The sequence below is a fragment of the Pseudorca crassidens genome, chromosome 14, assembly GCF_039906515.1.
Source record: "Pseudorca crassidens isolate mPseCra1 chromosome 14, mPseCra1.hap1, whole genome shotgun sequence".
Taxonomy (NCBI): Eukaryota; Metazoa; Chordata; class Mammalia; order Artiodactyla; family Delphinidae; genus Pseudorca; species Pseudorca crassidens.
The window spans coordinates 34,656,024-34,680,680 of NC_090309.1; the positions used below are offsets into that span (position 1 = coordinate 34,656,024).

A 24,657-nucleotide genomic window follows, 5' to 3' on the forward strand; every position below is an offset into this window, starting at 1 on the left:
GCTCCGCGGCATGTGGGGTCTTCCCAGACCGGGGCACGAACCCGTGTCCCCTGCATCGGCAGGGCTACTCTCAACCACTGCGCAACCAGGGAAGCCCCGGGATCAATTTTTTTTTAAAGGAAAAGCAGGTAGAAGATTTTTTTGAAGGTTACAAGTAAAGCAGTAGGATGTTTCCAGGAACCGCCATAACGCTTAAAATCACTATTTGGAGTTAGAAGAAACATACCCTAAAAAGTTACACAATGCCTTATGGCTATCTTTGGGTTGGAAACTTTTATGTTTCTGAGTGCATATTGCAGGCAAAGAGTTAAGTCCAAGGTCCCTTTCAGCTTCCTCCAAAGTTCAAACAGGCTTACCTTGTGCTAGTATTAGCCTTCCATTATTCACAAATATCTCAATGGAAATTAATAGACAGAGACTTCCTGGTGGTCCAGGGGTTCGGACTCCATGCTTTCACTGACAAGGGCTCGGGTTCAATCCCTGGCCAGGGAACTGAGATCCCACAAGCTGCGTGGCACAGCCAAAAAAAAAAATCGATGGACGTCCAACAAAATGAGGATAATGGTGAGATGTTTACTGCCGAATGATCTTTGGATAGCAAATAGCCAAGATTTCTCTAATTTGTTTTAAAACCTATCTGTTCTATATAACTTTTGGTAAATGATCTAATGTACATCTAAAGTATAAACCAGCTTAAATAGTTCTCTTAAGGACAAATATAGAATTTCTTTCAAGAAGGAAAACAAACAAAACCTCGTTCAGTAAATAAATAAAAACATTTCTCTCAAAGTAATAAATACTTTTTGTAGAAATATAGTCATTGAAACAGCATGATACTGGCATAAAGACAGACAAATAGATCAGTGGAACAGAATAGAGAGCCTAGAAATAAATGCACCTATGGTCAATTAATTTACAACAAAGGAGGCAAGAATACACAGTAAAGAAAAGACAGTCCCTTCAGTAAGTGGCGCTGGGAAATCTGGATGGCTACATGTAAAAACAAATGAGATTAGAACATTTCCTCACGCCATATACAAAAATAAACTCAATATGGTTTAAAGGCCTAAATGTAAGACCTGAAACCATAAAACTCCTAGATGAGAACAAAGGCAGAAATCTCCCTGACATCAATCATAACTATAATTTTTTTGGACCTGTCTCTTAAGGCAACAGAAGTAAAAGCAAAAATAAACAATGGGACCTAATTAAACTTAAAATGTTTTGCACAGCAAAGGAAATGATTGACAAAAGGAAAAGACGACCTACTGAATGGGAATAACTATTTGCAAATGATAAGTGGTCAATATCCAAAATATATAACTAGCTCATACAACTCAATATCAAAAAACCAAACAACCCAATTAAAAAAGTGGGCAGAAGACCTGAATAAACATTTTTCCAAAGAAGACACACAGATGGCCAACAGGCAAATGAAAAGATGCTCAACATCACTAATCATTAGAGAAATGCAAATCAAAACTACAGTCAGGTATCACTTCACACCTGCTAGAATGGCTAACATCAAAAAGGCCACAAATAACAAATGTTGACAAGGATGTGGAGAAAAGGGAACCTTAGTATACCAATGTAAATTGGTATAGGCACTATGGGAAATAACATGGAGGTTCCTCAAAAAACTAAAAATAGAAATACCATATGATGCAGCAATTTCACTCCTGAGTACATATCAGGAAAAAATAAAAACACTAATTTGAAAAGATACATGCACCTCAATGTTCATAGCAGCATTATGTCCAAAAACTAAGATAGGGAAGCAAGCTAAGTGTCCATCAACAGATGAATGGATAAATAAGATGTGGTCATATATATACAATAGAATATTACTCACTCATAAAAAAAGAATGAAATTCTGGCATTTGCAGCAATGTAGATGGACCTAGAAAGTATCGTGCTTAGTGAAATAAGTCAGAGAAAGACAAACACTGTATGCTGTCATTTATATGTGGAATCTAAAAAGTAAAACAAATGAAAGTATATAACAAAACAGAAACAGACTCAGATATAGAGAACAAACTCATGGTTACCAGTGGGGAGAGGGAACAAGGGAGGGGCATGATGTGGGTACAGAATTAAGATGTATAAATTACTGTGTATAAAATAGATAAGTGAAAGGATATATTGTACAGCATAGGGAAAATAGCCATTGTTTTGCAACAACTTTAAATGGAGTATAATCTATAAAGTTGTCAAATTCCTATCTTGCAAACTTGAAATTAATACAATCTTGTAAATCAACTATACTTCAATAAAGAAATAATAATTCTGAAGTTTTGGTAGAGATCAACATGATTTCTAAGTATATCTTGGAAGGGAGAGTGAAAGAAAATAAAGGAGAGTGAAAGAAAATAGATTGAACAGTGAAAGAGGGTGATTTGAATTAGTATGATAGTCTCTCAATGTAAATGTAATATGTTCTTTTCCAGAGACCAACTCAAAAGTCCTCTTATGGCTCCACAGTTCAAAGGTTCTATTCTGGTTTTCCTTCAGCAATTTCTGCTTTTGATACTCACACTTCTAGTAAGGCTGAGGCTAAAAGTGTTGGCCCTGGGTAGCTTCTTCTATTTCACTTTATGTCTCTCTTTTTTTCTCTGTGTCTGTCTCTTTATCTCTCTCTTTTATATTATTGCTCACTTTTTTTCTTTACTTCATTGAGAGGTAAAGTCTTGCCCATTTTATACTAATAAGAACTAAACCATTACTATCTACCATTCCTCCCAGCTCAGATGTTTGTGATGGCATACAGAATCCTATTTAGAAATATTTCCTTTCTTCTTTCTTCCTACTCTTTCTTCCCTCCCACCATCACTTCCTTCCTTCTTTCCTTCCTTCCTTTCTTCCTTCCTTTTTAATCAAAAACTTATAGACCCAAGAGAGATGGAAAGGTAGCATTATGGCACTCAAGCAAGGAAGCACTCAACAGATTCAGATGTTTGCTACATGCAGGGACTTGTACATATAAATAATTATGTTGAGGATACCAGGAGTCAGTGTTCTCACTGTCAGAGATAAGAGATACAAATACAGAAAGGGGGAAGTTAAAATAAACCCTGTGGTTTTGTATTGGTAATGAAGAGATTAGTATAAACTGTATATACTATGTATAATTTCCTAGTGCTGTCCACTAAGGGAGACTAAGGTAGTGGCAACCCAGTAGCAATAGCAACACTTATCACCCAACTATTGTTTTCTATTTACCATTCTCCACTAGAGGAACTAGGACTCCTTGGAAAAATGGCTGTCTCCAGGGAAAAACAAGATGGACTGAAATAACTTTGGGGGCCAGAATGTAAGGAAGGGCCTAAAAAAATGATAGAATCATGTCAAAAGAATACAGATATTTTCTTGAAGGAATTCTCATTGCCTAAATCTGGGACAATTTTAGCATTACAATAAATTCTGATAGTAGTGGACAATAATAATTGTAACAAAATAGGATTCTGCCGGTTTACACTGATATAAATGATAAATAGCTTCACCTTACAATAAAATGTCAACTAATAAATGAGATCAATATTATTATTTCAATTTTACAGCTAAGGAAACTGAAGCAACCTGTGCCTTGGAGAGGTTAATCAACTTTCTCTTTGTCATACAACTAGTAAGTGTTATAGTCAGGCCTAAACTCAAATCTGTCTGACTCTAGACTCCAAGTTCTTAACCAGTACATTTAGTTTTCTATTTCTAATCTTATGACTTTCAAAGCAAGTCTAGACCTCTTGGCATGATTGCTGGCTTTCTCTGAAGGTTTGGCAACAAGCTCTGTAGTTGTAAGCATGTAATGAAGCTGTGGGTCCAGTAGCCATCATTATAAACTAAACCCACCTTTCATGTTTCCCCAAACACTCCTTTGTGTCCTACTCTTTACACAACCTTCCCCAATTTGTGACCCAAATGCTGTGACTGAACATTCATACCCATAACATTTTCCAGGTTTGGATTTTGCTTTTAGGAGTTGGAATTACTGTTGATATAATTTCTTTTTTAAGAGCTCAACAAAACCTTTTTTTGAGAGAACTCAGTTAGCAGAGACCAAATTCATTCCCTACTCTCCCTCGGCTCCAAAAGAGTAGAACCAGCCAGCAACTCAGACGAGAGAACATATTTTGTAACAGACCCTCAGCAAGCTTTGTATAAGACACCAGATGCCAGCCAAAGACAACCTCTCCTCATGTCTCCCATGCTAGAACTTTCCTTTCTAATTACAGTAAAAGGTTTGCAGGCATACAGATGTTAAAAATAAAATTAGACTTGTTCGAAACAGGTTCACTCTTGAAATAGGGCAAATTAGATGTAGTCTGGGTTTTTGATACCATTTAACTGGCTGGCTAGCTAAGACTTGGTGCCTACACAGCACAATAGCGCTGACATTTAAGAAAAGGTCTTTTCGTTTGATCACATGATCCTTAAACCCACTAATTGACACGCAGCCATATGCCATTCTCCATAACACAACTTGGCAATAGCCTGCATTTCCTGCTCTGAAATATTGAGATTCTAAGCCAAATACGTGAGAGAATTAGTCATGGACTTTGTTCCTCTTTGACTTCATAAGTTAAAGGTAAGTCTATGAATGTTAATAATCACAATTACAGGTCTTGGTGCACAACATTAATGATACAGTATCGTATAGCCTAGCTTTATAACATTACAAGGTAGAGTTCTCAGCCAAAACCCACCACCACTGGATTAAGAAACTGTGGGGTGCTGAGCACTTAGGAATTTGCCAGTTTCCCCTTCCTCTATTCCTCTTTTCAACTACATAATAGATTCATTTTTTGTTTCTTAATTTTTATTGGGGTGTAGTTGATTTACAATGTTGTGTTAGTTTCAGGTGTATAGCAAAGTGAATCTATTATACATATACATAATATCCACTCTTTTTTAGATTCTTTTCCCATATAGGTCATTACGAAGTACTGAGTAAGGTTCCCTGTACAATACAGTAGGTCCTTATTAGTTATTTTATATATAGTAGTGTGTCTGTGTCAATCCTAATCTTCAAATTTATCCCTCCCCCGCCCTTATCCCCAGTAACCATAAGCTTATTTTCTACATCTGTAACTCTATTTGTTTTGTAGATAAGTTCATTTGTAGTCACTTTTTAGATTCTACATATATGATATCATATGCTATTTGTCTTTCTCTGTCTGACTTACTTCACTCCCATAATAGATAATTCTTAAAAGAAAAAAAAATATTTACCATTCACAGTGTAAAACCAAAATAAATACAATGCAAGTAAAGTGTAAATCACAAATCAGAGTGAAGTAGGTCAGAAAGAGAAAAACAAATACCGTATGCTAACACATATATATGGAATCTAAAAAAAAAAAAGGTCATGAAGAACCTAGGGGCAGGATGGGAATAAAGACGCAGACCTACTACAGAATGGACTTGAGGACACGGGGAGGGGGAAGGGTAAGCTGGGACAAAGTGAGAGAGTGTCATGGACATATATACGCTACCAAATGTAAAATAGATAGCTAGTGGGAAGCAGCCACATTGCACAGGGAGATCAGCTCGGTGCTTTGTGGCCACCTAGAGGGGTGGGATAGGGAGGGTGGGAGGGAGAGAGACGCAAAAGGGAAGAGATATGAGGATACATGTATATGTAGAGCTGATTCACTTTGTTATAAAGCAGAAACTAACACACCATTGTAAAGCAATTATACTCCAATAAAGATGTTAAAAATAAATAAATAAATAAAGCCCTATTCAGCTTTAAAAAAAGAAAAAGAAAGACGTATTTCATTTTAAGCTCTACTGATTCTTATCTTTAAGGTTTTTCAAAAATGCATTTCAAAAGGCATTTCTTAAACTGTAATAAAAAAATCAAATATAATTCTTCCACAGAAGATCTAAAATGAACATAAGTGATGCATATCTTAGAATGTAAAGTTTGTTTATGGGTTAAATAGAAAATTTTGGTTTTTCACTTGAACCGGAATACTATAAATATCTATCTCAAATAAGTGTGACTTGTAAGTTAAGGTGATATTCTTTTTTCACACCTGATGGGAAGGTGACCTAGATGATGATTTCTATCTCTTTTGTGTATTGTGACACACGGGACCTAGAACACGTGAGCTTCGGTAGTTGCGGAGTGAGGGCTCAATAGTTGTGGCTCACGGGCTTAGTTGCTCCATGGCATGTGGGATCTTCCTGGACCAGGGATATAACCCATGTCCCCTGCATTGGCAGGCAGATTCTTAACCACTGTGCCACCAGGGAAGTCCATGTCTCTTAGATTTAACATTTATAAAATGAGAAGGCATCAAGATTTCAACTGCCATATCATTTATTTGTTATATTAGTAAATACACTAGGAATTACTCTTTTAGGAACTGATCCTTAAATATACTTGCACACATGGTGTATGTATAAAGTTATTTATTGCAGTGTTATTTTTTAAGACATAAAGATGGGAGAAAACATGAGAGCCCATTAAAAAGGGACAGTCGAATAATGTACATTTATACACTGGAATTGTGTGCAGGCATCATAAAACAACTCAGGAAAAAATTGAGGAAAAAATTGATGTTGAAATGATAAGATTTCCAAGGTATTCTATTAAGTGAGAAACCAAGGCACAGAAGAGTTTACATAGTCTGTCATCATTTGTAAAATATATATATAAATTTTTGCTTTCATGTACACAAAATAGCTCTCTGGAAGAGTAAGCAAGAAATTAATAACAATGGTTTAGAGATGAAAGTTTGTTGGACCTTTATGGGGTGGATCAGATCCATATATATTAAATTTTATGCCCTAAAAACAGAGAAAACACATTTTAGTTTCCTCTAATACCTATGAAAAAAGTGACTATGGGATAGCATTTAAGAATAGTAAAAATTAATGCATATAAACTATTTTTATGAAGCAAATATATCACATCGAAGCCTTAAAATGCATAAAAAGAACAGAGCAGATCAATATGCCTATGAATATAAAAGTAAACCCTAAGTAATACATTATTAGAGGGAATCTAACAGTACGTGAAAAGAATACATATACCTGACCAAGTGGGGTTGATTGCAGGGGTGAAACAATACTGCTCTGTATTAGTACATTAAAAGGGAAAAATGATAAGCATGTCTACAGGTGCTGACAAGGCATTTGAAAAAGTTTTATATGAACTTTTGACTGAAAAAATGAACCTGGAATAAGAAAAGAAATACACAAATATTTTAAATAAAATAGGGAAAAGTAATACTTCCTAACAAAATGAGAATTGACACATATAAAATTTCAACTCTAAAGTCAATATATGCCTAATGGAAAAATACTAGATTCATTACCAGTAATATCCAGAACGCCACCAAGTGGTCAATACCACCATTATTATCTGTCACTGTTTTTGAGGCACTAGCCATTGTAATGAGGAAGGAAAACAGAGGTAAAATTGTTCAAGTTGGAAAACAGAAGGTAAAATTATTATTTTTGATGTTGTGATTGTACACATGGAAAATCTCAAAGACTTAACGATATATTGCAAACAGTAAGATAATGTACAAATGTGGATGAGTACAAAACTAATATCCCGGGACTTCCCTAATGGTCCAGTGGTAAAGAATCCACTTTCCAATGCAGGGCATGTGGGTTCGATCCCTGGTCAGGGAACTAAGATCCCACATGCCACGGGGCAACTAAGCCCGTGCACCACAACTACTGAGCCCAGGCGCCTCAACTAGAGAAAGAAAACCTGCACGCCACAACTAGAGAGAAGCTAACGTGCCGCAACTAAGATCCCGCATGCCTCAACTAAGACCTGACGCAGCCAAAAATAAAAATAAATAAATATTTTAAAAATCTGATATCCCAAATCCAGGACCTTCCTATACAAGAAGAGCAACAAATTACAAGATATCATGGAAGAAAAGATCCCAATTACAATAGCAAAATAGTAACAATAGAAGATATAAGGAAAAAGCTAGATAAGCAGAATCTGTGATATTATAATCTATAAAAGGAAAACATTAAAAATAACACTGAAAAGCAAAAGGAAGACTTTAATAATTAGAAAAGATATATTTATTCAATAATTTATGTCAAGGCTACTGAAAAGCTATTTTAAAAAACTGGATCCCTAACTTATACCATATGCCAAAATAAATGCCAAGTGGATCAAATATTTTATCATAAAAGATTAACAAAGAGGTAATAAAAAGAAAACATGGAAGGTTTAAAAACCTGATAAAAAATATCTAAAATATATATCATAGGCAATGTGATAAGTTCTTATCTATATAAAGAGCTCCTATTATCAAATAAGGAAAAAACAAGCCAATAGAAAACTAGGCGAGCAGCATGATCAGATAATTGTTAACAAAGAAGAACCACATGTCTTTTAAAACATGTAAAGTTAACCCCACTCAATATAAGAGTAACATAAAACTTACAACATAAGATGTCAATTTTTTTCACCTAAAAGTTTGACAAAATCTGAATGATTGTACACAATGAGTCTGGCAAAAGTGGCATTCTCATACAAGGCTGGTGGAAATATACATTTGCACAACCTCTATAGAATACAATCTGTCAAAATCTATCGAAATTTAAAATGCTTATTTGCTTTGACCCTGTAATTTGACGTCTAGGAACTTATCTTGCAGATACATTGACATATATGCATATACTTGTATGAATGATTGATGCTGCACTGTCATTAACAAAAATACAAAAATTAAAACTAAAATAAAACAACCAAAATCTCCATTAATAAAGAGCTATCAGTTAAGTAAATTATGGCAAATTCAAATGATATAAAACCATCCAAGTGTAAACAAGAATGAGTTAATTATATGCACTGAAATGGAAGGATTTCCTAGATAGAGTATTAGGTGAAAAAAATAAGGTATAAAAATATTTATCGGGCTTCTCTGGTGGCGCAGTGGTTAAGAATCTGCCTGCCAATGCAGGGGACATGGGTTCGAGCCCTGGTCTGGAAAGATCCCACATGCCGCGGAGCAACTAAGCCCGTGCGCCACAACTACTGAGCCTGTGAGCCACAACTACTGAGCCCACGTGCCACAACTACTGAGCCTGCGCTCTAGAACCCACGAGGCACAACTATGGAAGCCACGCGCCTAGAGCCCATGCTCCGCAACGAGAAGCCACCGCAATGAGAAGCCCGTGCAACGCAACGAAGAGTAGCCCCCGCTCCCTGCAACTAGAGAAAGCCCACGTGCAGCAACAAAGACCCAACGCAGCCAAAAATAAATAAATTAAATAAAATAAATAACTACCAGGAATCGCTTGCAATGAATAAAAATATTTTTAAAAAAATTTATCATTTGGGTAAACAAATACATAATGTTATATGAAAGTGTATGAATGTATGTTGGCAGATAATGTATGAAAGATACATAAGAAACTGATATGAGTGCTAGCCACTAGGAAGAGGAACCAGGAAACTTACTTTTCATTATTTTGAGTTTTAAGAATTATGTACCATTTACATGTTTTACCACTCCATAAATATAATTCTTTTAAAAATTTATCAGTCAAGAGACAGAACAGTGAGTCAGTTGTGGCATGGTTGTCATGGAAGCAATCTGTTCATACCATTCTTACTTCAGCTGAGTTATCCTGTATTGGGGACATTAATGTTTACTTCAAGTATATTCAAAATATTACACTGTAATCCAATATTGAAAGCAAAGATGATTGTAATAGCAAAACAAAAATAGGCATAAGACAATTAAAACTAGTAGAAATTGCTGAATCTTTTGAAATAGAACCTAGGATTTCCCAAGGTGGAGAGTTTGATGTGACTGATATAAATTTCACAAGGACCATCACTTAAGTACTCAACAACAGTCTGCCAAAAGCTTCTGACTGATATTCAAGAAAAGCTATTTAACTTTTGCATAAACCAGAGTAGTTTTCAATGTACATTGAAATCACACTGCCTGAAAGGTGCTAAGGAGGTCAAGACTTCCAGGACGAGGTATGAGGAGCAGACTGCCACCCAGACATAACAAACACTGGTGATAGAAAGTGATAGTGAAGATTAGGAGGAAGGTTTATACACCAACTTAATCCGTGCTACTGAAGAATTAGTATGTAAATTTTGGGGGAAAAAAGTGCATGTTTTGTGAGCTTTTTTGGCCAGCTGGCTACAGATCTTTGGACTGCTGCACACTGTCTGGTCTCTTGCACCTTTGGGGAAGAACCGTGGTCTCTAATTCTCTCTTTAAGCATTTGCCTTGTGCACTTATTACATCATCTCTTGAATTCTTCTCTTCCTTCTTACATTTTCTTATCAGTCCCTTGACCCAACCCATCCTCTGACCCATACCCACTGCTCCCATATCACCTCAGAGGTAGAGAATAGGCTTCCAAACCTTATTAAGTCAAGTTTCTAGAAAACCAGAGCACCTTATTCAACACTATGAATAAAATGAAAATGTTTATCAGTGATCACTGTGTTACAGATACAGTCAGACCAATACTGGGACAACAAAGAGCAAAAATAGACTTGGAGAGGAAAAAACTGTGAAATACATACATACACACACACACACACACACACACACACACACACACGAACACTCGGGGAAGGACTTCCTCTCAATCATGCCTCCTTAAACGATAATTATTCACCACCAAAAATAATTTACTATTGGTTATTATTTTTTGTTTTAACTCTTTCAGAGGTCCTTAAACCCATTCTCACTTCCTAGCAAAACCCCCTAAGAAAAAGATGTAAACTCAAATCAGATTTCCTTTATCCAATCACTGTCTGAATTTCTTCATTGTTTTATTACATCAAATAAGTCCAAGTGTCTCCAACAAGGTTGTTTCTGCACCCTTTGACTGCACAGGCTTCAAATTCCCTATAAAGATGGCTTCCTATTTAATTCTGCTTTAGTTTCCTAGCATGGCGTACCCTCATTTAGGTAAATAGCTTAATATAGAGGTGTCTCCTGTTACTATAAACTAAGAATCCTTCTCAATATTATATAACATTTATCTCCACTAAGACCTAATGAGCATTTATTTCCTATTTGCAATGTCATACATTTGAGAAAAAAACTTTTAAAAAATATTCCTAAGCCTGGGAATTTCCTAATATCTCAATATTTGATATGATACTTAAAAACCTAAAACATTTGTCTGCCGCTGCTTTTATTTGAATTTGGGATCCCATCTTTTTATGGAGATGCTTCAAATGGTCCTTTGAAGGTAAACAGATGATATGATTAACTATTTCCATTATGGAGTGGTTAAAGGCAGGGGAAGTGAGAACTAGAATCTCTCTCCAGAACTCCAGACCTGAATGTACACCGTCTACAAGGTATTTTCACCTGGTTGCCCCCAAGGGTTCTGACTTCACAGGAATTCCTCACAAACCAGTTCCTTCTCCTGACAGATTCCATTCAAGGACTGGCATCCATCTTGTAACTCCTCTGGTCTTTTTTAGCTCTTTCCTCTCTTGCCTAATAAATCCAGTAAATCATCAGTCTTGTTTGAAAAATGGTACAATGCACACATCCACCCCTCACACACTTCCACCCTACCACATACACATCCCTCTGTCTCTTTCCAATGAGATATTCATAGTCAGCCCAACAGCTCTCAGCTTAATTAATGATTTAATTTCCCTCTCAGACTCGAAGTTGCCCCCTCCAAGTTATTCTCTACATTACAACAGTCATCTTTCTTTCTGAATACATGCTTGTAATAAAAATAAAGCAGTACATTCTCTACGTTTGAAATCTGATCACGTAACTCCCCCACTTAAAATCTCTAATACAATGCATTGTCTTCAAGAGCTGAGTGAAAATTCCAGCAGCTTTAAGGCTGTTCCTGAACAAGGCCCTGCTTACATCTCCAGCCTCATGTTTTATCCCTCTGAGTCCCAGACACATCCAGCTACATTAAGTCCCTCTCAATAGTCCAGACACTCTCTCCTGCCTCTAACCCTTTGCACATGCAGATACTCCTGTTTAACTGTCTGTTACTCAACATTCAGGTCTCAACTTGGATTTCATGTCTTCCAATGGCTTTTTCCAGACCCTCCCAGCCTGACATCTCTTTCAAGACTGGGTCAATAGGTCAAGGTCCCACCTATATGCTTCTGTAATAACCTATGTTTACCTGCGTCATATGAGATATTACCTGTATTACAAATTTCTTCTTTCTTACTCTGATTCACTCAGTAAATAACGAACAACTTGAACATAAAAAATAGCCACAAACCCAGCGGAATTCTTAGCTTATAGTAGAACAACAGTCTCCTCCTCACTGATGACCACAGTCTTGACAGGCACCTTACAAAGGAAAATATCCCTTCACTGATGCCAAAGGGGTTGGTAGGCAGTAAAATTCAATGACTCCTAAGCCTTGTACTAGGATCTTCACTCAGTATCTCTGGAAATGCAATGCCACAGGTCTGCGTGTAATGAACAGAAGGCAATCAGTGGGTGTCCTTGTCAAAAGGACTATTTCCAGCAAAGACAAGAAATGACGAAGGGGCATCCGCTTGCATATTTGCAGCCTCTGGTCACAGAGGAGTGAGGCAAGTACCCAAACAGGCCATGTTTCACGATATCTAAGGTGGGCTCTCAGTTGCATTAAATATTTATCAGCCAGCGTCTGCCCACTGAGTACTTAGGTATGTTTAATTTTTTTAGTGTTATTTTCTGTCTGGAATTCAAATAGTGGCTTTAGCCAAAGATAACAAAAGGACTTATACCATAAATGTATATAGCAGAGCATCCTGGAATCACCTATTCTCAACTCACCCCGTTGACGCAAGGTTAGGAAAGTGCTCCAAGGCTCAGAAACGTTCTGAGCATCTGTCTGTTTCATTCTGCATCAGGAAAACGAAAAAGATAAGAAAGGAAGAGTTGGTAACTGTGGTATGAATCATTTGGTCTTAAAGGCTGATTCACCCCTAAAAAGAAAAGGAATTCAGCCTCAGGCCCATCTGACGGGGTGGTGGGGGGAGGACATCAAGTTTATTGACACTGTTCATTGGCGGAAGGACTGGGATGGACTTAAGAGGGTGTCTAGCTCCTCATTTTCCTAGGGCAGCTGAAGCCCCTAAAATGGCACCAGTAATAAGATGATGTACTTTCAGTCAATGATGTGGGTGGTTTCCCTCTCCTCCTCCCAGCTATTAAAGCTGTATTCGGTGGGAGACACATGGTAATTTGCTGAAAATCACGATTTGCTAAGAAACTCTCACAAAACCCCAAGAGCCCATTATATTAACAGAAGTGACAAGAAAATAAATATTTTTGACAAGGGAGTGCTCCTATCCGGGGAAGATGGCTGCAATGTCGGTGATTATTCAGCAAATCAAACTTACTTAAACACACTGTCTCTAATACTTAATAAATGTTATAGTGTGGCTTTCTGTGGCTAATAAAACTTGGTTTACATTCCACCCCGTGCCTTCTATGATTCGCCTCCCTGGGCTCACTTAAAGTGCATTAAGAGGCAGCAAGCAAGATGAGGGCGATTTGCTGCAAAACTTAAATAATTCATTTATGCACCACTGCTTTCAGACTGTGTTTTTACAAATGCTGTAATGAGACAAGCTGTGAAATGTTCTACATGGGGTAAAAGGCAGGAAAGTCCCTGGAAGAAAACCCCCTTTCCATGCCTTATTCCTTTGAGGTGCAGGACAGAAACAAGGGAATCATCCTTACAGAAACGTCTGTGCTATTTACCTACTTCTCATAAATAGGGCATCAACTAGCTATCACTTATACTTTTCCATTAACTAGAATTAAAGTCATACCATATTGGAGAGTCTTAATTCCTGAGTTAATTTGTAAAATTGATATGTCTAATTAAACTCCCAAAAGGATATTTGGGGAGAAAGTCTTGACAAAAATTTTTTAAGTTTCTCTGAATAAATAACTGGGCAAAAATATCCAATATACATTGTAACAAAAAAAATGATATACACTTGAACTGTTAAGATAATAAAGCATATGATAAAGCAATGATATTTAAAAGAGTACGGCCCCAATCACAGAATAAGTAGGCAACCAATGAAACAGTCTAAAAAGAAACAGGTGAATGAGATAAAATAGTCTAGAAGCAAGTGAAGAATCACAATTCAATTTACAATAAATGTAGCACTGCACATCAGTGAGAAAAGAATATATATATATATATATATATATATATAAAATTCAACATTTCCTAGTTTCTTACTTGAAAAAGAAATTGTATTCAAAGAACTTACCAACTGACATTCCAAATAGAGCGATGACATTCATTACAAGTGCTATTGAAAAGATCTATAAAGTACTTATAAAGGATCTAGAAAAAATATAAATGAACATTTATATAATTTTGGAGGAGGAAAGATCATTCTAAGGTAAAACAAAGAGATAAACTGCAAATAAAGAGGCTACTATATTTTGTTACTGAGAAATATAAAAATGGACAACTGTACATAAGAACACTATTAACAAAATTAAAAGACAAATAACAAATTTCTAAAATATCTGAAATGTATTGGAAAAGGGTTAATATCACTATTACATAGGTTTCTTACATATCAAAAAGAACTAATATTTTTGAAAATGAGCAAAGAATATGGTTAGAGAAGACAGAATATGAGATATATAAAATAACAAAACACCCCTCGTTTGCTTTTGCTTGTCACAATAGCAGAGATAAAACGTTCTGCTAATGGTGAGGGAATGGGAAAAATGTCATTCTCCTAAACCGCTGATGAAAGTGTTAGTTGGTTCAATTTTTTTCTACTGGGAATATTCTCCAGTGACTACGTATCGCAAAATGTTTTTAAAATACATCTTTTGAACCACAAATTTTTCTTCTAGGAATTTATACCAGAAATCAACCAAAGAAACTTACAAAGATGTATGTATAAAGAAGCTCATCACAAGGTTCTTTCATAATGGTAAAACTTTGAGGAAAACAAAACTCTTTTCAAAGCAGGATGCTTACGTGTTTTGGGATACTATGTAGCTAGTAATAATATTCATGTCAGGCAAACTAGTCTCTAAGGGAAAAGCATCACTAGAGATTAAAAAACAAAATAAAGAAACAGACTCACTACATCTAGATAATGTTGAAGTCACCATGAAGTGTCAACAATGGAGATGGGCAGAAATAATAAGAAGGTAAGGAATGAACCAGGGAAATAAGAGTCTAAGACCTGGGAGTAGAGACTTTAATGAAAAGGGTAGTTGACAGCATCATATGCTAAAGAGGGGTCAAGATAATGAGGATGGGAAAGAATCCATTAGATTTTATATATGAGGCATAATTGACAACTTTGATAAAATAATTTTAGGCGAGGGCTCAGGATAGAAGCCTGTGGGGACTTGAGATGTAAGTCTGAAGCAGCGAAACACTAGCTCTAGTTGCATTGGGGCTGGGAGACGAACCAGGAGACTGTGGGAAAATACAGGCAATAAACTAAGAAAATCTGCACTAAGGCTGCAGCAGTGACAGTGGGAGAGCATGGATTGTCAAGTACTGAGGCGCATATCTGAGGGGGGAACAAAGGGATTCGTTAAGTGACTAGATTGTAGGGCTTAAGGCTGAGGGAGCCAAGGAGAGAGACAAGCTGAACGTGTCTTTGAGGTGTCTATCTAGTTGAGAAATGGGGATAGATGATGCATTAAACAGAGTCTTGAATACATGAGGGAGAATGGTTTGGGGGGAAATACAGTGAATTCCATTTTGGATATGGGATGTATGAGATGACTGATGTGTAATATTCTATTAGAAATATCTAGAAGGCACTTGGATTTACGGATCTTGAACTTATGAAAAAGATAGAGATGAAAATATAGATTTGTGATTTATCTACGCACAGAAAGATAAATTCATATGACTAAAATAGTGTAGTAGCAGTATATAAGAAAATCCTTAGAGCTAAAACAGAGGAGAATACAGCAGAAAGGCTGAAAAACCCACGCATGAAACATAACGGTAAAGGAGCCAGGGAAGAAGATACAATGCAGAAAATAAAGAATCCAATTCCTTATGAAAGGGATGCTTCTGTTCTTATAAACATAGAAGCCTGAAAATCTTCTGTCTTCTTTCAAACCAGGATGGAAATAGTTGCAAGGAAAGTGGAAAAATTCTGGCTGGAAAGTCCTCCTGCAGATCCAAAGTCCATAGCTATAAATGAACCACAAGATAGGGCCAGACGTGCATTTTGTAAACAAGAAGAAACAGTTCTCAGACCAAAAAAAAAAAAAAACCACTTGCATTTGGCTCTAAAATTAACATTCATGAGTTTGATAAATTAACTTTTTTTTCTAGGCCAGTCTATCTGGCTTTCTCTGCTTTTGTATGTTGCCTCTGAGTACAGCATTCCATTAAGTGTCTTCTATATCCCACTTCACCTATGCTACCTCTCTTGAGCCCTCAGGCCATCTCTCCTCTGCTCTTCATAAAAGCAGACTGGAACGTGATTTTTTGGTTCTGCTCCTCTAATGCAAGAAACTGGCTTGGCTGAACTAGATACCAGATACATTTTGATAGGCTTATATTCTTTTGCTTGGGCTGCCATAACAAAATACCATAGACTGGATGGCTTAATATCAGAAATTTATTTTCTCACTGTTCTGGGGGCTAGAAGTCGTGATCAAGGTCCAGCCAAGTTGGTTTCTGATGAGAACTCTCTTCCTGGCTTAAAGACAGCTGACTTCTAGCTGTGTCCTCACGTGGCTTTTCCTCCGTGGCACATGAAAGGAAGAGTGGGGGTGGGGGGAAGAGCTCTTTGCTGTCTCTTCATAGAAGGACACTAATCCCATTAGATCAGGGCTCCACCCTTACGACCTCATCTAATTTACTTACCTCCTAAAAATCCTATCTCCAAATATTACATTGGGGGTTAGGGCTTCAATATATAAATTGGATGGGGTGGGGTGGGGGTGGGCACAATTCCATCCATACCAGGGCTTATTTTGCTGAGATAATTCAAAAGGCAGAATATTCCAGAGCCAAATGGCTGTGGGTTTTGAGTACCTGTTTAAGCTGTTAAAAGAGTTCTAGAGAATCTCATGAGAACTGAAGATTGCTGGTTGAGTTTTCTTTTCTTGATATTCAAGAGAGTTGGTCTCTGTAAACACTCTAAAATTGTAATACCTAATTTTTTTTTAGTTACTGTAAGTAAATATTTATAATTTACTGATATAAGTAATTAACTTGTAAATTTATGTAAGGCTGACCATCTCTCCATCATGGTGAGCTCTGAGTAAGAATATGGAACCATGATAAGGAATATTTACATGGAATGGATGCAAGAGTAACAGCTTAAGCTATAAAATCATTTGAAATTGGGCATATCAGAGTGTGGAGGATTATTTCGGCAGGCTCTTGGAGTTTGTGGCTCATCTCCAGAGAAGATCCCCAGAGAATCATATGATAACTCTCTGGACACCCTGTCATTGGGAAGGTGGAGGCCACTGGATTGTGGTGGGAGGTTCAATAGGAGAGTTGATATTGGCCACAGCCATAGCCCTGGCCTTGCTGCTTGAATTTTGTCCCAATCGCACCATCTGGCATTAGTGATTAACCCCAAGAAGAAGGGAAAGGACACAGAAAGCTGAAAGAAGGAAACAATAAAAGGTACTTGCCTCTAAGAGTACTAAAGAGGCTGAAAGCACACAGCTTCCCTGTTTGCACTTCAACAGTAAAGATGAAACACCAGTGGGAAGAGGGTTTTTCTCTTGCCTCCATGCAGCAGCTATAGGAGAACGTCCAGTGAGATTATACCAGTGTTGCTGAAGTCATGAGAAAAATAGGGATGTACCCATAGCCAGCAATGTCAGGCAGTGGCAGAGGCTAGGAACAATGAGGGGCGGCAACTAAGGGAGGCCCACAGAGTCCCCGGGAAGACTCAAGTGAGATCTCAGGGGTGCTTGCAGCCAAACAGAAGAATTAATATAGCTGAGCTCTTCATTGTTTCCCCAGTGGGCTGTATGCCTGCAACTACTGCTAACATGGCCTAGAGTGTTCAATTTCCTTAAGGTGGCAAGGGCAAGGATGTAAGGAATGCAGCTGCCTTGTGTCTGCGTAGCTGACTGCAATGTTGGTGCTATGGAGGGGCATAAGTCTCGAGAAGGCAGGCTACATCAGTTTAACTGTCCATCCACAGTGCCTAAAAAGTACACCACCCAGCACAGCAGGAAGATTAGGGAGCAACTCTTTGATGGCCTGAGCTAATCGATAGTGGCAAGGCTGTGACTCTTGAAGGCCGTAGAAAGAGAGAAGGCTGTGATCAGCCCCTGAAGCAATGAAAAGGTCTTGCTATTCATATGAATGCAATCATCTAATAACACAAGTCACTCCCCCTACACACACACACACACACACACACACACACACACACACACGCAAAGTCGTGCCCTTCTTCTTTTAACTGCATCTTTCACCTACCCACTCACCCCCCGCCAATACGTACACAAACTGTGGTTGTAAACCATCTCTGTTCTTTTAAGGTTGATTTTCACTTCAGCCTTACTTCACTTGGAAGTTGATATTAGGGTGAGGAGAAATCCTCACACATATGGAGAAGGGTCAAGGAAGGAGGAAGTTGGGTCACACGATAATGCACCCCAGTCCTAACACCTCATCCCCACCCTCTCTCACCACCAACAGAAGAATATACTTTTTGCAGATGAAACCTCGATGAAAACTCCCAAGTCAGGATTCAATTTGGTTTCCAGTGTGGGAAAATGAGTGAACTCCTGTGGGTTCTTCCTGAGCATGAGGGGAAAAATACAATAGAAAATAAACATGTAGACACTCTCAGGGCACCCGTCTAAAAATGTCATGATTGGAGCCCAGCCTGAAAGCTGCATCAGCTGCTTTACCTCAACTTTTTGCCCTTTTCCCAACATGCACATATTTATAACCTGGGTTTCCCAAACAGATTACTCTGTATTTCCGCCATCTGGTTTATGGATTTTTTTCTAAACATGCTACAGGCTGCCAAACGGTAAAGCTAGTAAGATTCTTGTTGGAGAGAAAGCAGCTCTGGCAGAGTGTTGTAAAATAACATCACATTAGCTACTTGGAAGCAGTAGCAGAGCTCCAGAGATTTGAGAACTCTGGAAGACTTTGTGAGGCTTTAATGAGGATGCTACCAGACCACTTATGTTTTTTGGCAGAATATTAAAATATTCTCTTCTATACGGATACGGAGAATCTTACCAAAGAGTAAAAGGTGAAATGTTGTTTTAATTTTGCCATCATTTTATGACTGTGTCTCCACTGTAGAAAAATGGTGTAGTGGATGGACCTAGAGATGATCATACTAAGTGAAGTAAGTCAGATAGAGCAAAGACAAATATCATATGATATCACTTATATGTGAATCTAAAAAAAGGTACAAATGAACTTATTTACAAAACAGAAACAGACTCATAGACATAGAAAACAAACTTATGGCTACCAAAGGGGAAAGGTGGTAGGGGGAGGGATAAATTAGGAATATGGAATTAACAGATACACACCACTATATATAAAATAAATAATCAACAAGGGCCTACTGTAGAGCACAGGGAACTCTACTTGGTATTCTGTAATAACCTATATGGGAAAAGAATCTGAAAAAGAACATATATGTATATATTTATGTTTATATATACATGTGAATCACTTTGCTGTACACTTGAAATTAACACAACATGGTAAATCAACTATACTTCAATTAAAAAAATAAATTATTTTAAAAAAGAGAAGAAAAAGAAAAATGGTGTGGCTTCATTTATGCAGAGACCCAGCTATTGCGTTTTTTGCTTCCATTTCTGCCATGAAATAGCAACCAGACAATGTTAAAACAGGCCTCCCTTGTTCAATGGAAGGTCCCATAAAGTTCATGTCACAGCAGCATTTTTGTTAAGTGAATCCTATTACACTGTTCAATTCCATTATAAACGTCATAGTTTCAGTCTACGGGAAAGCAGCTGGCCCTGAGTACAATGAAATCACAGGTCAGAATGTGAAAAATATCCTCAAAACACTTGTTTAAAGGAACAAATCATAACGGTTGGAAGATATTATCATTCAAGATATGTTTAAAAGTATTCCGCACTCAAATAATAACATAAGAGAGGCTTCCCGGGTGGCGCAGTGGTTGAGAGTCCGCCTGCTGATTCAGGGCACCCGGGTTCGTGCCCCGGTCCGGGAAGATCCCACATGCCGCAGAGCGGCTGGGCCTGTAAGCCATGGCTGCTGAGCCTGCGCATCCGGAGCCTGTTGCTCCGCAAAGGGAGAGGCCACAACAGTAAGAGGCCCACGTACCACAAAAAAATAATAATAATAATAACAATAATAACATAAGAAATAAAAATACAAGGGTGAGAAATTCTGGTAGCTTTCTCATCTTCTTCAATCTGACTTCTACATTTCAACTAGTGTTAAGAAAGCAATTCCTAATGATCAGAACATTTGGCTAAGGATGTTTTATTTTGTTTTAATCCACTTTAATTACCTGAAAATTTCTAAATTGATATTCTAGGTCTTTGTTGTTGTTGTTGTTGTTGCGGTACGCGGGCCTCTCACTGTTGTGGCCTCTCCCGCTGCGGAGCACAGGCTCCGGACGTGCAAGCTCAGCAGCCATGGCTCACGGGCCCAGCCGCTCCGCGGCATGTGGGATCTTCCCGGGCCAGGGCACGAACCCGTGTCCCCTGCATCAGCAGGCAGACTCTCAACCACTGCGCTACCAGGGAAGCCCTCTAGGTCTTTTTTTTTTTTTTTTTTTACAGGGGGTGGTGATGAGGTGGAGTACACTTTTTCCATTTTTATGTTAATCTCTCTGAATATCTTTATCCTTATACTAGGGCAACAAAGAGGACAGTGTAAAATACAATACCCGAAGTGTGCATTTCTTGTTTCCCTGGGGAGTTCTGCTCTAGTGTGTGCAAAAACAGGTGTTATTTAGCAAATGGCTTTGTGGCTTTGACAAGGCAATGGTTGGTTGTAGATTTTGTGATTGTTTGGGACTTAACGTCAGAGCTGTTTCATTTAGTGGATAAAGTTTTTCTCATTTGGTGCTGTTAGCATATCAAGTGCTATTTTTTGAGTTTAGAAAAATTTTGAACACTGACTAGATAGATGTATTCATTCACTCATCCATTCATTCACTTATTTTTTTAATATATATTTATTGGAGTATAATTGCTTATACTGTGTTAGTTTCTGTTGTACAACAAAGAGAATCAGCCATATGCATACATATGTCCCCATATCCCCTCCCTCTTGAGCCTCCCTCCCACCCTCCCTATCCCACGTCTCTAGGTCATCGCAAAGCACCGAGCTGATCTCCCTGTGCTATGTTGCTGCTTCCCACTAGCTAACTATTTTACATTCAGTAGTGTATATATGTCGATGCTACCCTCACTTCGCCCCAGCTTCCCCTTCCCAACTCGTGTCCTCAAGTCCATTCTCTATGTCTACAATCCCACTACTGGGCATATACCCTGAGAAAACCATAATTCAAAAAGAGACATGTACCACAATGTTCACTGCAGCACTATTTACAATAGCCAGGACATGGAACCAACCTAAATGCCCATCGACAGATGAATGGATAAAGAAGATGTGACACATATATACAATGGAATATCACTTATTTCTTAATACAAGATCAGATACAAGGTGACTTCCCTAAAGATGCCCATAGTGCCAGAAAAGATTGAATGTCTCTAAAATGTTGAGCACAGTATGTGCAACCTGTCATTTAATCACCACTCTTAAAAATATAGGAATTATTCTCCCCATTGTAGAAACGTGTAAACTGAGATTCAGAAGGGGCATGTAATTTGCCCAAGGTTATACTAGTATTAAGTGACAGAGTCCAGATTTCAACCTGGGGTTCTTTGATGTAAAACCCCAATGCAACTTCCACTACAACACCCTGCTGTTTAAGAATGTTTAGCAGTTTAAGAATGAGATCATCAAATTATAATGATGAAACGGGACTCCTAAGTTTTGCAACCATAACCGTATGCTGTTCCCAGAATGAAGATGTTTTCATTCAAGAATTCCTTCAGTTTAGAGGTCTAGGAGGCAACTGTTCTATAAAGGAGAGGAATACCAGTACTATTTAAAATAAATTTCCAGCCCTTCACAGCCTTTTGATAACATATTTACTGACAGTTGGAGATCCTCCTGACATTAGTTTTATGGGATAAAATCTACCATCCCCCCAGCTGCAGGAGCTGCAGGTCAAGCTCACCGAGAGAGAGCGCGTGCTCACGGAGCTAGCCGACAAGGTCTCCAAGCTGCAGGTCGAGCTGGACAATGTGACGGGTCTTCTCACGCAGTCAGACAGCAAGTCCAGCAAGCTCACCAAGGACTTCTCCGCTCCGGAGTCACAGCTGCATGACACGCAGGAGCTCCTGCAGGAGGAGAACCGGCAGAAGCTGAGTCTGAGCCCCAAGCTGAAGTAGGTGGAGGATGAGAAAACTCCTTAAAAGAGCAGCTGGTGGAGGAGAAAGAGGCCAAGCGGAACCTCGAGAGGCAGATCGCCACCCTGCACGTCCAGGTCACCGACACGAGGAAGAAGATGGAGGACGGCGTGGGTGCCTGGAGACAGCCAAGGAGGCCAAGAGGAAGCTCCAGAAGTACCTGGAGGGGCTGAGGCAGCGCTATGCGGAGAAGGTGGCCGCCTACGACCAGCTGGAGAAGACCAAGACGCGGCTGCAGCAGGAGCTGGACAACCTGCTTGTGGACCTGGACCACCAGTGGCAGAGCGTCTCCAACCTGGAGAAGAAGCAGAAGTTGTTCGACCAGCTCCTGGCCGAGGAGAAGACCATCTCCGACAAGGACGCGGGAGGCGGAGGCCCGGGAGAAGGAGACCAAGGCGCCATCTCTGGCCCGGGCTCTGGAGGAGGCCATGGGGCAGAAGGCGGAGCCAGAGAGGCTCAAGCGGATCTGCACGGAGATGGAGGACCTCATGAGCTCCCAGGACGACATCGGCAAGAGCGTCCAAGAGCTGGAGAAGTCCAGGCGGGCCCTGGAGTGGCAGGGGGAGGAGATGAAGACCCAGCTCAAGGAGCTGGGGGACGAGCTGCAGGCCGCCGAGGATGCCAAGCTGTGGCTGGAGGTGAACCTGTAGGCCATGAAGGCCCAGTTGGAGCGGGACCTGCAGGGCTGCGACGAGAAGAGCGAGGAGCTGGTCAGACAGGTGCAGGAGATGGAAGCCTAGCTGGACGATGAGAGGAAGCAGCGCTCTATGGCCGTGGCCGCTCGGAAGAAGCTGGAGATGCACCTGAAGGACCTGGAGGCCCACATCGACTCGGCCAACAAGAACCGGGACAAAGCCACACAACGGACCGGGACGAAGCTGCAGGCCCAGATGAAGGACTAGCCTGTGGGAGCTGGAGGACACTGGCGCCTCCCGCCAGGAGATCCTGGCGCAGGCCAAGGAGAATGAGAAGAAACAGCAGAGCATGGAGACCGAGATGATCCAGCTGCAGGGGAAGCTGGCAGCTGCCGAGCGTGCCAAGCACCAGGCCCAGCAGGAGCGGGGCCAGCTGGCTGACCAGGGGGCCAACAGCAGCGGCGAAGGTGCCCTGGCGTTGGAAGGGAAGCGGTGCCCGGAGGCCTGCATCGCGCAGCTGGCGGAGGAGCAGGGCAGCGCGGAGCTGGTGAGCGACAGGCTGAAAAAGGCGAACCTGCACAGCGACCAGATCAGCCCCCGTCTGAACGAGAACGCGCGGCGGCGGCTGCAGCGCCAGAACACGGAGCTCAAGGTCAAGCTGCAGGACATGGAGGGCACTGGCAAGTCCAAGGCCTCCATCGCCGCCCTCGAGGCCAAGATCGCACAGCTGGAGCAGCAGCTGGACAACGAGACCAAGGAGCGCCAGGCGGCCTGCAAGCAGGTGCATGGGGCCGAGAAGAAGCTGGAGGATGCGTTGCTGCAGGTGGATGATGAGCAGAGGAACGCCGAGCAGCGCAAGCACCGGGCGGACAAGGCGTCCCCCCCCCCCCCCCCCCCCCCCGTCTGAAGCGGCTCAAGCGGCAGCTGGAGGAGGCCCAGCGGGCTAATGCCTCGCGCCGGAAACTGCAGCGCGAGCTGGAGGATGCCACGGAGACCTTGGACGCCATGAACCGCGAGGTCAGCTCGCTCAAGAACGAGCTCAGGCGTGGGGACCTGCCGTTTGTCGTGCCCCGCCGAATGGCCCGGAAAGGGGCCGGCGACCGCTCGGACGAGGAGGTGCACGGCAGAGCCGATGGGGCTGAGGCCAAAGCTGCCGAATAAACACCTCTTCTCCTGCTGCCCGAGCCAGAGGACAACGACGACTCCACCTCCCCTTCCCAGCCTCCGCAGCGTCCCTTCCTCCCTGCCGGGCGGCGCCACTATCACCTTCCTGATTCTGAAATGTCTCAAGTGCAGTGATGACCCCTTTCTGTCCTTTGCCGAGGGCAGCCCGCCCCTGCCGCAACGGGACTGTCTTCTCAGCCTGTTGGACTGAGAAGACAGGGCCCAGGGGCCAAGCTGGAAAGGCCAACACCTCTCCCAACACCCTCGGGGACCAAATATATTTAATAGTTAAGGAACTTGCCTCGAGTCTGACAGCCAGAGCAGTGGAAAGGGCCAGGTGATCTCGAACCTACTCCAGGACTGGGGCCCGAGGGTTGCTGATCTGCACTGTTGACAGATCAGTATAATTC

At 40.4% G+C, this 24,657-nt stretch overlaps 1 pseudogene; it reads left to right on the top strand.

The window, feature by feature from the left end:
- LOC137205531 (myosin-9 pseudogene) overlaps positions 1-24,272 on the top strand; it is an 84,811-nt pseudogene extending 60,539 nt beyond the window's left edge.
- Positions 24,273-24,657: the final 385 nt, after the last annotated feature.